An 11708-nucleotide genomic window follows, 5' to 3' on the forward strand; every position below is an offset into this window, starting at 1 on the left:
TAAGAGCATGATTAATGCTGTCTCAGTCCTGTAACCTGGCCTGAACCGTGACTGAAAAGGGTCCAGATAATCTGCTTCATCCAGGGTCCTCTGCAGCTGCCATGCGACCACTCTCTCCACAACCTTCCCTAAAAAGCGGAGGTTGGAGACCGGATGAAAACTATCCAGATTAGTTGGGTTGAGTGATGGCCTCTTGAGGAGAGGGTGCACCACCGCCTCCTTCAGAGCTGACAGAACCACCCATCCCTCAAGGAATTATTAACCACTGCCGATGTCCTAACAGCCAGGAACCACGCTGAGACAAGGAATGGGTCTCTAGTGTTTTATTACTGCTACATTAGAGAGAAAATCCTAACAAACTGAAGAAGTGTGGGAAAAACCCAGACATATAAACCCCAAAGGCTAAGGCGGTCCCGATCTGTGTCTCTTTGAATGGCTGCCTAATTCCTCAGTGCTACGCATGCGCTTGACAGTCTGGATGGGAGCCCCCTGCTGGCCATCCTTACTCATGACATCACCCTCCCCTCCAGATTCACATTCCATTTCAGCCCCCTCCCCTCCAGAGTCTTGATAAGATTCGCCGTCTGCTTCTAAGGTCCCATGGGAACTGGGCAACGATGGAAAGTCTTCAAAGGAAAACTCCTCCAAGGACGAATCAGTGCTGCTCTCCAGGTCTGATAATGCTTCTGGCCCAGGTGGCCACTGCTGGAAAATAGCTAGATAATTAGAAGAGTCATCCCCCCTCCCCCCTGGGAAATGCACGCCTGAGGTGGAGGGCTGCGGTTCCCCCACCTCCTCTGTAACTGGAGTCAAGGCTTCAGGCGGGGGTGGAAGGTGGAAACTTATGAATTCCTCTGCCTGCTCATCCAAGTGAGGAATCTCTGGTAGAGTGCGAGGCTTGGGCTTGTGAGGGAAAAGCTGATGGAATCGATGAACCAGTGCTGGAGCATGTACATCTCTGGCATTCTCCCATGTGCGCTCTTCCTCAGGGTACCCTTTCCAGTGAGGTGGCCAAGAGAGAATTGCCTGGACCTTAGAAGGATCCATGGATATGCCTTCTGTTGATACCTTATAGCCCAGGACATGTAATTCAGTTAAATCAAAGGCACACTTCTCTAGCTTGGCAAACAGCTTGTTCTCTCTCAGTCTTTGCAAGACATTACGTACATGGGTTACATGAGTTGGAGCATCATCAGAGAATATTAATATGTCATCTAGATAAATGACCAGATACTTATCTAGTAAATCAGAGAAAACTTGATTCATAAATCGGGAAAATATGGCTCCTGCATTAGACAAGCCAAAGGGCAAAACAAGGTACTCAAATTTACCAAACCTGGTGTTGAAGGCAGTCAGATATTTGTGCCCCTCTTTCATCCGGATCAGATCGTACGCACTCCTGAGATCCAACCTGGTAAAAATGCGTGCTTTCTGTAAGCGATCCAGCAGATCAGATATTAGTGGGAGGGGATAAGTTTCTTTTTTTGTGAGTTTATTTAAAAAACTGAAATTGTGGACTACTCTCATGGGTGTCTCCTGGTTTGCCGGTGCCAACGGGTCAGGCTTCTTTGGTACGAAGAAGGTAGGAGCAGACGCTGGGGAAGTAGATGGTTGGATGAAACCCTTTTGGAGATTGGAGTCCAAGTAATCCTTTAAGGTGGCTAGTTCCTTGGAAGACATGGGATATTATTTCCTTGCTGGAACCCTGGCTCCTGGTATCAACTCAATGGTGCAGTCACAGTCCCTATGGGGGGGTAGTGCTGTGGCCTCTTGTTCGCTGAAAACGTCTGCAAAATCTGCATACTTGGCTGGCAACTGGAACCCCCCCCCCCCGCTTCTGTGACTGCGTTGGTTGCTGTAGAGCGTGGAGTGGCTTGAATCTTGTGGTGCTGGCATTCTTTAGCTGGGAAGGAGATTGCTCCTGTAGTCCAGTTCAGCAACGGGTTGTGAATCCTCAGCCAAGGCATGCCCAGGATTACCGGCACATTAAGCGATGCAGTAACATAAAGCTGGATCCACTCAGTGTGGTCTCCCATTGTCAGTTGCACCGGTTCTGTGAGTCTTTTAATCGGCCCTGCCTTGAGGGGCTGGCCGTCAATGGTCTCAACTTCTATGGGACATGGCAATTCTATGGTCGGGATGTTGAGGTCTTGTACAGTCTGTACATCAATAAAATTGGTCGAAGCTCCGGAATCCACGATGGCCTCTAGCTTGACCTGGTGCTCTGGGTTGACGTGCATTATTACTGGTAAGTAGTAAAAGGCTTGCCTGGAATCCTCGGAATGAGCCCTCCTTAATTGATTGATGGTCTCCCTGCTGAGCTCTGTGGAGGGAGACCGACGGAGTTTCCCTGGTTGGAAGCAGAGGCGGAGATGGCTCTTGTTTCAGCTGCTTGCCTTGGGGGTCTTACTGAAGTTGCTTGGCTTCTCGCTGGGCAAGCTCTCACCATGTGCCCCTGGGCTCCACAGTAAAAGCAGAGGGCTCTCTCTCTCCTTCTCTGCCTCTCAGCCTCGGAAATAAGCCTCCTGCTTGCCCCGATCTGCATTGGCTCCTCTGGTCCTGAGTGAGTAGATGCTACGGAGAGAGCTGGAAATCCTGGAAGCGCTCTGAGGGCCCTGCTTCTCCCTGGCTGCATCTGTCTGAGCTCTTCTAGCCTGGCATCTATGACCACAGACAACTGATATAAGGCTTCCAGGTTAGCTGGTGTTCCCTGGCACACTAATTCGTTCTTAATCTCTTCATCCAGCCCCTGTTTGAATTGGTCTTTTAATGCACTCTCATTCCAGTCCAGATCTCCTGCTAACAACTTGAAATCAGCAATGTAGATTCCCACCCTCTTGTTACCTTGCTTGAGCCTCCGAATTTCCCGGCTGGCCGTGGCCTCTCTGATCGGGTCGTCAAAGTGTGCTCGGAACCCTGCCAAAAAGTTCTGGTAGTCATTGAGAATCGGGTCGTTGTTCTCCACCATGGGAATAGCCCATTTGGCTGCTGGTCCCTTTAGCAGGCTTAGGATGAAGGTGACTCTGGTTCTGTCTGTGGGAAACTCTGCCAGTCTGCTGTCGAAAAACATCGTGCACTGTGTGAGAAAGGTTCTCGACTGTCCTGCTTCTCCTCCAAACTTCTCTGGTAGACTGCCCTGGAATCTCAAGACCACTGGTGGAGCTGCTGCTGCTGCTGCTGGCGCCAGTTGTGGGTTAACCGGAGCTGGTTGTTGTAACTGCTGTAGCATGGCAGCTTGTAATGTGTTGATCTGGAGATCTACTTGTTGGTGGTGTTGTTGCAGGGCTGCTGCCAATTGTTGGATGGTGAGCCGCATTTCTTGGTTTTCTGTAGACATTTCCAAATGTCTCTCCTTAAATTCTTGTTCCTCCCTCTTTCGATGGGAGTAGGAGTTTGTTAGGATTGATGTCCTAACAGCCAGGAACCACGCTGAGCCAAGGACTTGTCTCTAGTGTTTTATTGCAGATACATAACAGGAATCCTAACAAACTGAAGAAGCATGGGAAAAACCCAGACATATAAACCCCAAAGGCTAAGGCAGGCCCAATCTGTGTCTCTTTGAATGGCTGCCTAATTCCTCAGTGCTACGCATGCGCTTTACAGCCTGGATGGGAGCCCCCTGCTCGCCATCCTTACTCATGACTGCCGAGACCCAGTCGTCGCGTTTCTCGGGTGGGTGGAGGGGAAGACAACCTCCTGGTTGGTTCTGCATGGTGAACTTTGCCTGGCGCTGCCTCAGCTTCTTGCCATCTCCGTCCTCGCCCCAGTTGTCTTGTCTCAGAGATTGGGGGGGGGGGTGATGAGTTTCTGGTGCCTGGTTTCGGCTCACCTCTTTCTCGGGCTTCCCACTCAACCGCCAGTCTCAGGAGCAGCTGTTCGATCGACTCCAGCCTCAATTCCACAGTGCTGAGCCGCTCATCTGTTTGGAAGCTGCCCTCGGCCCGTCCGCTCCGGCGCCTCCCCTCAGCTCCTGCAGTTGTTGGGGACAGCCATTCCCTCTGCTCTTTCGACACCCCGGACGCTCCGGGCAGGGATCCCGCTGTCTCGTCCAGGGTGACCCACTCGCCCTGCGACTCCCTGGTGGCTTTGAGAATCCTGCTCCTCCCGGTCTCCTCCTCTGAGCTTGATCCTGAACCCTCCCGGACTTTGTGCTGTCTGGGCGTATGGTTCGTGCCAATCGCTCATTCCATGGAGTTGGGTGACCTGTTGCCGGTCCTTGGGTAGCCGCCTCTTTGTGGGTTGAGTCTTTCCATTGCCAACTTGGGTCCCTCACAGATGAGATCTGGATTGGTGCTGGCGGAATTTTTTTTTTTTCGATTCCCGTCTTTATGTAATGGTTGCCTTGCTCTCAGAAAGACACGGACTCACTTAGATGGGGCTAAGGATATCCAGTTTAATGAGAACAGAGTGCATACACGCAAAAAGGTGGGAATGAGCACATGGTGTGCGGGGTACCCCGTAAATACCCCCGGTGCGGACCTGGCCCTTCTCCACCCCCCATTGTCCCACAGTCCAGATCCGGTTCCTTGATGGGTGATTGGGGTGCGATACCGGGGTCTTGATGGGCGATCAGGATGATTATCTCTGGTCTCCTCTGTCTCCTTCCCATGTCCGGTGCAGGTGTGTCCCCCGGGGTAATGCATAGATGACCGGGCGATATGCTGATGGCTTCTCTGGTCAAGGCAAAGGTATGTCCCCTTTGTCCTAGTGATTACACTGGTGTTTGAGTGTTTAAGGGATTAGGATGATTCCTTCCTCCTTCCTTCCCCTTTTCCTGAAAGGCATGTTCCCCGTTGTGATGCGTGTTTGCATTGCAACGGGGGTCATGACAAGGTCTCTCTTTTGTCCCACCGAGTCTGGCTTCCCACCAATCTTTGAGAATCCCCAGGCCAGCTCAGCTGATCTCACTCACTGCTGTAAGGAGAAACAGTTCCACATTCCAAGACACTTAAAGTGCGCTTTCTGACTGGGGGCCATCCAGATGTGTCGGCTTAATCACTGCCAGCCAGCAAAAGTCAAGCTGGCCAGGCATTCAGTTTAACTCACTGTAATTCACTGAAATCTAATTTATTGGATTTACAAAGCCACCTAATTCAAAATGGCTCTGATGGCATGATAGGTGAAGGGTGCCAGGTTGGGAAATTTGCTTGAGAAGGTAGGGAAGGACTTGTCGGCATGCAAAGACTTCCATGACTGGATGTAATAAAGTGCATAGCTTTATCAAGATAACAGCCACCTTTCCTTAACCGGATTGAAAGGTTCATCTTGGAAAAATCAATACTGACCTGAACTGGGTTCATGCTGTAAACTGTAACTTGCGCTTCAGCTCACAGAAATGTGCTGCTGAGAAAAGGGAGGGGAGGCTTTGTCATACACGACAACAGTAACATGATCAACTGATTGACAGGAACACTGTTTTTGGCAGCAGTAACATAAATCCACTAATTTGTATTTTATCTGCTTTATGATTAACTCCTTGAATTTTGGTAATGCTTTCTTAACCAAATAAAAATCTTTCTCCTGCTCCTGTCTAATTTTTCTCCTCAAACCCTTGCAACGAAGACCTATTCCCAAGAACTACCAGCACATCCTGGCCTTGGCATTTGCCGTCCAGGAGGTCAACAAGGATCCACGGCTCCTCCCCAACATCACGCTGGGCTTCCGCATCTACGAAGAGAACCAGTATGCCAGCATGGCCCCAGATGTTGGCCTGTCTCTGCTCTCCAGCCGGGGAAAACCGTTTCCCAACTATCAGTGTGACGCACGGGAGAACCTGCTCTCTGTCCTTGGGGGTCTCCACTCCAGGATCTCCTACCAGATGGCAGCCATCTTTGGCAATTTCAAGATTCCTCAGGTACTTGGACACATAACCGGATGAAAGGGGGAATGCAGACGTAATGTTGTAAGTTCTGCCCTTTACTGCCAACACGCCCCAGAGCCAATTCTGTGACCGGGAGGGAACACATCATGGAGGTGCCAAGATGGGGGCTCTAGGATGGGACGCCGTGCAGGGCTGGGTGGTCGGAGGTCAGTCACAGAAATTGCAGGTTCCTTTTGCCTCGCTTCATTCTTCCCCTCTCCTCCATCTCTACCCTCCCTTCAGCTAGGTTACCGCTTCACTGACCCGGTTTTGAGCGATAAGAGCCGGTTCCCCACCTTCCACCAGATCGATCCTCAGTATCAGCTACAGAATGCAGCAATTGTCCAGCTGCTTCTGTATTTCCAATGGAACTGGATTGGGATTGTTGTGCAGAAATTGGAGAGCGGCGAAAATTTCATCCAGATTTTGAAAGTCAGTCTTGCCCAGAATGACATTTGCATACATTTTGTGAAGCAGATCTTGTCCCGAATCTCAATGTTCAGTGAATTGCAAGAGAATCAGATAGATGTGCTTTGGACAATTATGAGCAGTGATGCTCAGGTTGTGATTGTCTCAGGGGACTCAAATACGCTGCAAAGCCTGATAGCATCCCTCTCCTTTTATGAAGAGGAGAACCACACTCCTTCTGGAAAGGTTTGGATCCTGACTACGCAGTGGGAATTTTCCGCTGTTGGCTATCACTACGAGTGGTGGAAACTGAAGTCCCTCCATGGAGCTTTGTCTTTCTCAGTCCACACAAAGCTGGTGCCAGGATTCAGGAATTATCTCTGGGCTCTGAATCCATACGGGCCACGTGGAGACGTCTTTCTCCCTCTGGTGGGAAGTCGCATTTGACTGTGAGGTTGTGAAGGCAGGTCTGGCCTCACCTGAGGGCAGAAGGATTTGCACAGGGGAGGAGAACCTGGACACCCCACCGGCCTCCGTCTTTGGTGAGAAGATGACTGGTTTCAGCTACAGCATCTACAACGCTCTCTATTCGGTTGCACACGCATTACATGCTGCGGATACGTGGGAATCACAACGGGGATTGAAGAGGGACAGAAAGAAGCCACACCTACGCTGGAGGAAGCCCCGGCAGGTATCCCTCCCCCTCAGATCTTCCTTTTTGGCCAAGGAATTCTTCTTCCTCTTGGGTTACCTTCGCTTTACTCTGTTTTAGGATTTATAAATCTGTGCTGTGTATATTCTAGAGTGACGGACTCATTCCCGGGGGAGCTGGGGGTGTTGACGACCGACAGGAAGCTCTGGCGTGGGCTGGTCCATGAAGTCACGAAGAGTCGGAAGCGACTAAATGAATAAACAACAACAAATCTGTGCTGTGATCTCCACTGCCTTGCCTTTTCCCTAACTAGGGTTTTTTCCCCTTTATTTAAACCTGATACCCATCTTGAGATTTACCGAATTTTCTCTGCTTGTCAACACGAGTTTCATAAGAGAAATCCAAATTGTCCAAAGCACATCTATTTGATCCCCTTGAAATTCACTGAACATTGAGATCCGGGGCAAGATCTGTTTCACTAGTAAACAAGTCTGAGCAATAAGGTACGTAATGAGAATATGAAATAAAGCCATCATCTGAATGTGGGAGAAAAGTCATCTGTCCTAATAGGGTCCCCAACTCTACTGCTCTGGGTTGTGCTTTTAGAGATGGAAGCCCCCTCCCCTAATTTCAGCTGCCCGTCTTCTGGGGAAGCCGAACTGGGACGTTTCCAGTATTTGGCAGGTTCGTCTCTTGCCACTGGGAGAACAAACCATGTTCATCCACTAACTATTGTTAGTCAATAAAATGTGGGGGAGATGGAGGGTGATAAAAATATGATTGATAACTAACTAAATAAATAAGATTTCATGGGATGGTGAGTATTTAAGGCAAAACTAGAATCTGTTGCACTTTTGGATGTAGCGCTTTCCAAAATGGTGGAGCTTCTTGGTATTGCCACCAAAAATGATGAAGCATTCCCGCTTCTTTATCCCATTTCCATTCTAGCAATCATAGCTGAACATAGTCTTATCCTGTTTTTCTCTAACAATGCTGGTCGCTGTAGATTAGATTGAGTTTTCCACTGAAATTCCCACTGCTGTATTTCATTGAAATAAGAAATTAATTTCTTGAAGTATTATTTAAAGGTTCATCAGAAGTTGCAAATCTGGAAATTTGCTCCGTATTTTTTAGTTAAATCAATCACTTTTTCAACTGAATCTCTAGGCTAAGCAATAAAATGGTATTTAAATAATCAGCAACTTTTTGAACTGTTTCATCAGCCTACAATTTAAACTGGTTCCCCAGCAGCCATTTTTAAACCCACATTTTTTCCTCATGGCAAACTGCATCTGCCAATGGTTCTAACGCCTGACTAAATCATAAATGAGAAAGGGGACAGCTCCGTCCCACCCCTTTTCTTTCATGCCACATTGCTCAGAGTCAAAGCCACTTAACCGTATTTTTGGCTTCTTTTCTGATGAGAAATAAGGTTCACCATTCACCTGGTCTGTGGGTATTGGCATTTCTGGAGGAGCTGGCATGGCTGCTGAGCCCTGCCACCCTGCTTTTGGCTGCTTCTGGGTCTGAATTCCAGCCTGATTTTCCTGCCCCATCACTTGCTCCCTCAACACTGCACTGAGTCACCTCTCTTCTGGCAGTTCCCCATCTCTCATCGGCTGCCTGTGTTCTCCTGCTGCCCCAGACACGAATGTGACCTCCCCCAGGTGCTAAAGTAGCAGGACCCTCCGGTTATGGTTGCAGCACAGGATGGTCCAGCTGTTCCCACGGCCTTCAAGTTTGTGGGGGTGGGGGGAGAAAACAAGACGGACCCACAGTGACTGCTGCAAGGGTCCTTCTTGTTTTCTCCCCCCCCCCGAACTTGAAGGCCATGGGAACAGCTGGACCCTCTGACGCAATAAGGCCATTCCACCTGTCAAAAGCCTTCTCGGCATCGAAAAGATCAGAGGTGCTTTCTTACTTCTAGAATGGTTAGAACTGATACCATCCACCGCCCTTGGTGCTCTTTCCTTTCCCTTCTGGGAACACATTTGGACTGATCTCAGTGAATCAGAACTGCTCTTCTCTCACCTAATCTCTTGGCTATGATTTCCTAAAAATCCACTGTCAACAATGCGACGGGACCTTCTGTAGCAGTGAAGGAAATGAGCTCCACCTGCCAAGATTGCAGCAACATGCAACATTGACGTATCTCATTCATTACTTGGGTTGACAGCTTAACCAGTAAGATTTTGCAGAGAAGTTGCCTGGCACAGGAGTTTTATTAAGCTGAGTTTTCCGGAGCGCCTCTTTTTTCCTTGCAGTGATTTGTAGCTCCAGCTCTTGAAGCTGAATTTGTAGCAGCTCCAGAAATGGAACTTTGCCTCAGTTTACAGCTCAGTTATGACTCTGGTATAACAACATATCATATTTTAGAAACTGAATGAAATCTGATTTCAGTAGAGGGATATTTCTCACCCTTCAAACTCCCATTTATGGGGGATTTTTTTTTCTTAATGCGAAATATGTCTGCCCATTTATTCATCAAATATTCTTTTCTCCATCAAATAACAGCACACTTGGTATTGCAGTTCTGCAGCAGTGTATAACAAACTAAAAGTATAAACATATTGCATGTTAAAAGCCTATTGGGAAAATACTGGGTTGTTCAACTTTAAAAATGGACAACCTCATCTCTGTCTCATCCCAGTTATTCAGAAAAACATTGATTCCACATTTTGCAATTTAAAATATCTTTATATCGACTCTCTTCAGTGTCACGGACTGTTTGCTTGCTTGCTTGCTGTTTTGCAATTTCAGATCCACACCTTCTTGAGAAACGTCTGCTTTAATAACACCGGTGGGGATGAAGTCTCCTTTTCAGAAACTGGGATGAAATATGCAGGATTTGATATTCTAAACTGGGCCGTCTTTGCAAATGAGATGATCGCTCGACAGAAAGTTGGATGGGTTGATCTGGAGGCTCCTTCGGCTGCAGGTTTCAGCATCGACCCTGATGCCATTGTGTGGGCAAACCAGGTGGGGACCAGAAGCTGCTTCCAGGGTTAAGGAAAACTGAGAGGAGGGAACAGGCTGTTGCGCTGCAAACTCCCATCAGAATGAAGAGGAAGGGGCAAACTGGGCTCATTTTATACAGAGCCCGTAACCAAGCTGAATGTTGCTAATCTCTTCCTTTCCAAGCTAACCTCTCTCATTTCAGACAAAGCCTTTCTCCCGGTGTGTGCTGTCTTCCAGGACAAGCCAGGAAAGTTGTGGAGGGGAATCCCGCCTGTTGCTATGGATGTATTTCTTGCCCAGAAGGGACACTTTCTAATCAAACAGGCAAGTTGCTCAGGAAGTTCCTCAAAGAGGAATAAGGTGTCTGGCATAGCTGCAGGGGGAGGAGTGAAAGAGAACAGGATGTAGCAAACCAGCTGAGCAAATCAATATGATGAAAATCATTCAGAACTTTAAGAGTGGCCCCCTGGAGGCAGCAGTTTTAAGCAACTGGCAGCAGTTCTTCAGGATTGTGGTGGTGGCTTCTCCAGTCTTTTAGGACAGTGGGAAAGACTAGCCTTAGCCCATCTTCCTAAAGTAGCCCTGCGTGTATGACAATTTTGCAGCTATAGAAACAAAGGAAGATTAGGATGGTTCTCCCCTGGCAGAGATCATGTTCTTCCTGAATGAACAAATCAATGAATGAATGAACCAATGGGCAATCACGTGCAGCCCCTGCAGTCAAAGGATCTTAGCCCTGCCAATCAGAAGGATTGTGTTGCTCTTCTGCATTTTCCCCTTGCCAGGTTCATCTGCCGAGAAGAAACAAACATGACCACCAGAAAACTACGGAGAAGAGATGGGAAAGTTAAAACAGCTTAGGAGAATTTCAGGGGGTTGCGCAGGAGGCTTTGGAATGTACCCACCAGGATACTGATCACCTTTAAATAACCTACCAAAACACGTTTTTGAAAGGTTAAGCCTAGAATTTGCCTCCAGAATAGCCTTCTTGGATCAGGCCAAGGCCATCTTACTCCAGCGTTGCCTTTCAGGGTGCCCAACCAGATGCCTCTGCATTGACCACAAGCAGGAGAGAGAAACACACCCCTCACTCCCCACTGCTCTCCTCTCCTGAACTGCCATTCAGAGGCATGTTGTTCACAACTCACACATGACACTAAGTCATCAAGACTGATAACCCTTGTTTGCCAAAGATTTTGCCAATCCCTCTTCAGAGATCAGTAGCTGCTATCACATCCTGTGAGATGGATTCCACCAGTTACTTCTGTGTTATGTGCAGAAGAAGTAGAGAGCTGGGGAGTATGGGGCATTCCACCTCTTTCACTGGGAAACCAACTCCCCTCAAAGATAACCCTTGGACTGTCTGATATAAGCTGGCGCTTGCTCTTTCCAGATGCGGCTCAGTGCATTCACTGCCCAGAAGACCAACACCCAAGCAGGGACCAAGTCCAGTGTATTTCCAAGGCCATGAACTTTCTCTCATATGAGGATACTCTTGGCTTCATTTTAGTTTGTCTGGCTCTTTTCTTCTCCTTGATCACAATCCTTGTGCTGGCAGGCTTCATTAAACATTGCAACACACCAATCATCAAGGCCAACAACCGAGGTCTCACCTACATCCTCCTGGTCTCCCTCCTGGTCTGCTTCCTCTGCTCCTTCCTCTTCATCGGTCAGCCCAGGAACCTCACCTGTCTCCTCCAACAAGCTGCTTTTGGCATCCTCTTCTCCATTGCCATTTCATCCGTGTTGGCAAAAACTCTAACGGTCGTTCTGGCCTTCATGGCTACTAAGCCAGGAAACATGGCAAGAAAACCCTTGGGGGAAGCAGGT

The sequence above is a fragment of the Candoia aspera genome, chromosome 1, assembly GCF_035149785.1.
Source record: "Candoia aspera isolate rCanAsp1 chromosome 1, rCanAsp1.hap2, whole genome shotgun sequence".
In the NCBI taxonomy this organism is placed as follows: Eukaryota; Metazoa; Chordata; class Lepidosauria; order Squamata; family Boidae; genus Candoia; species Candoia aspera.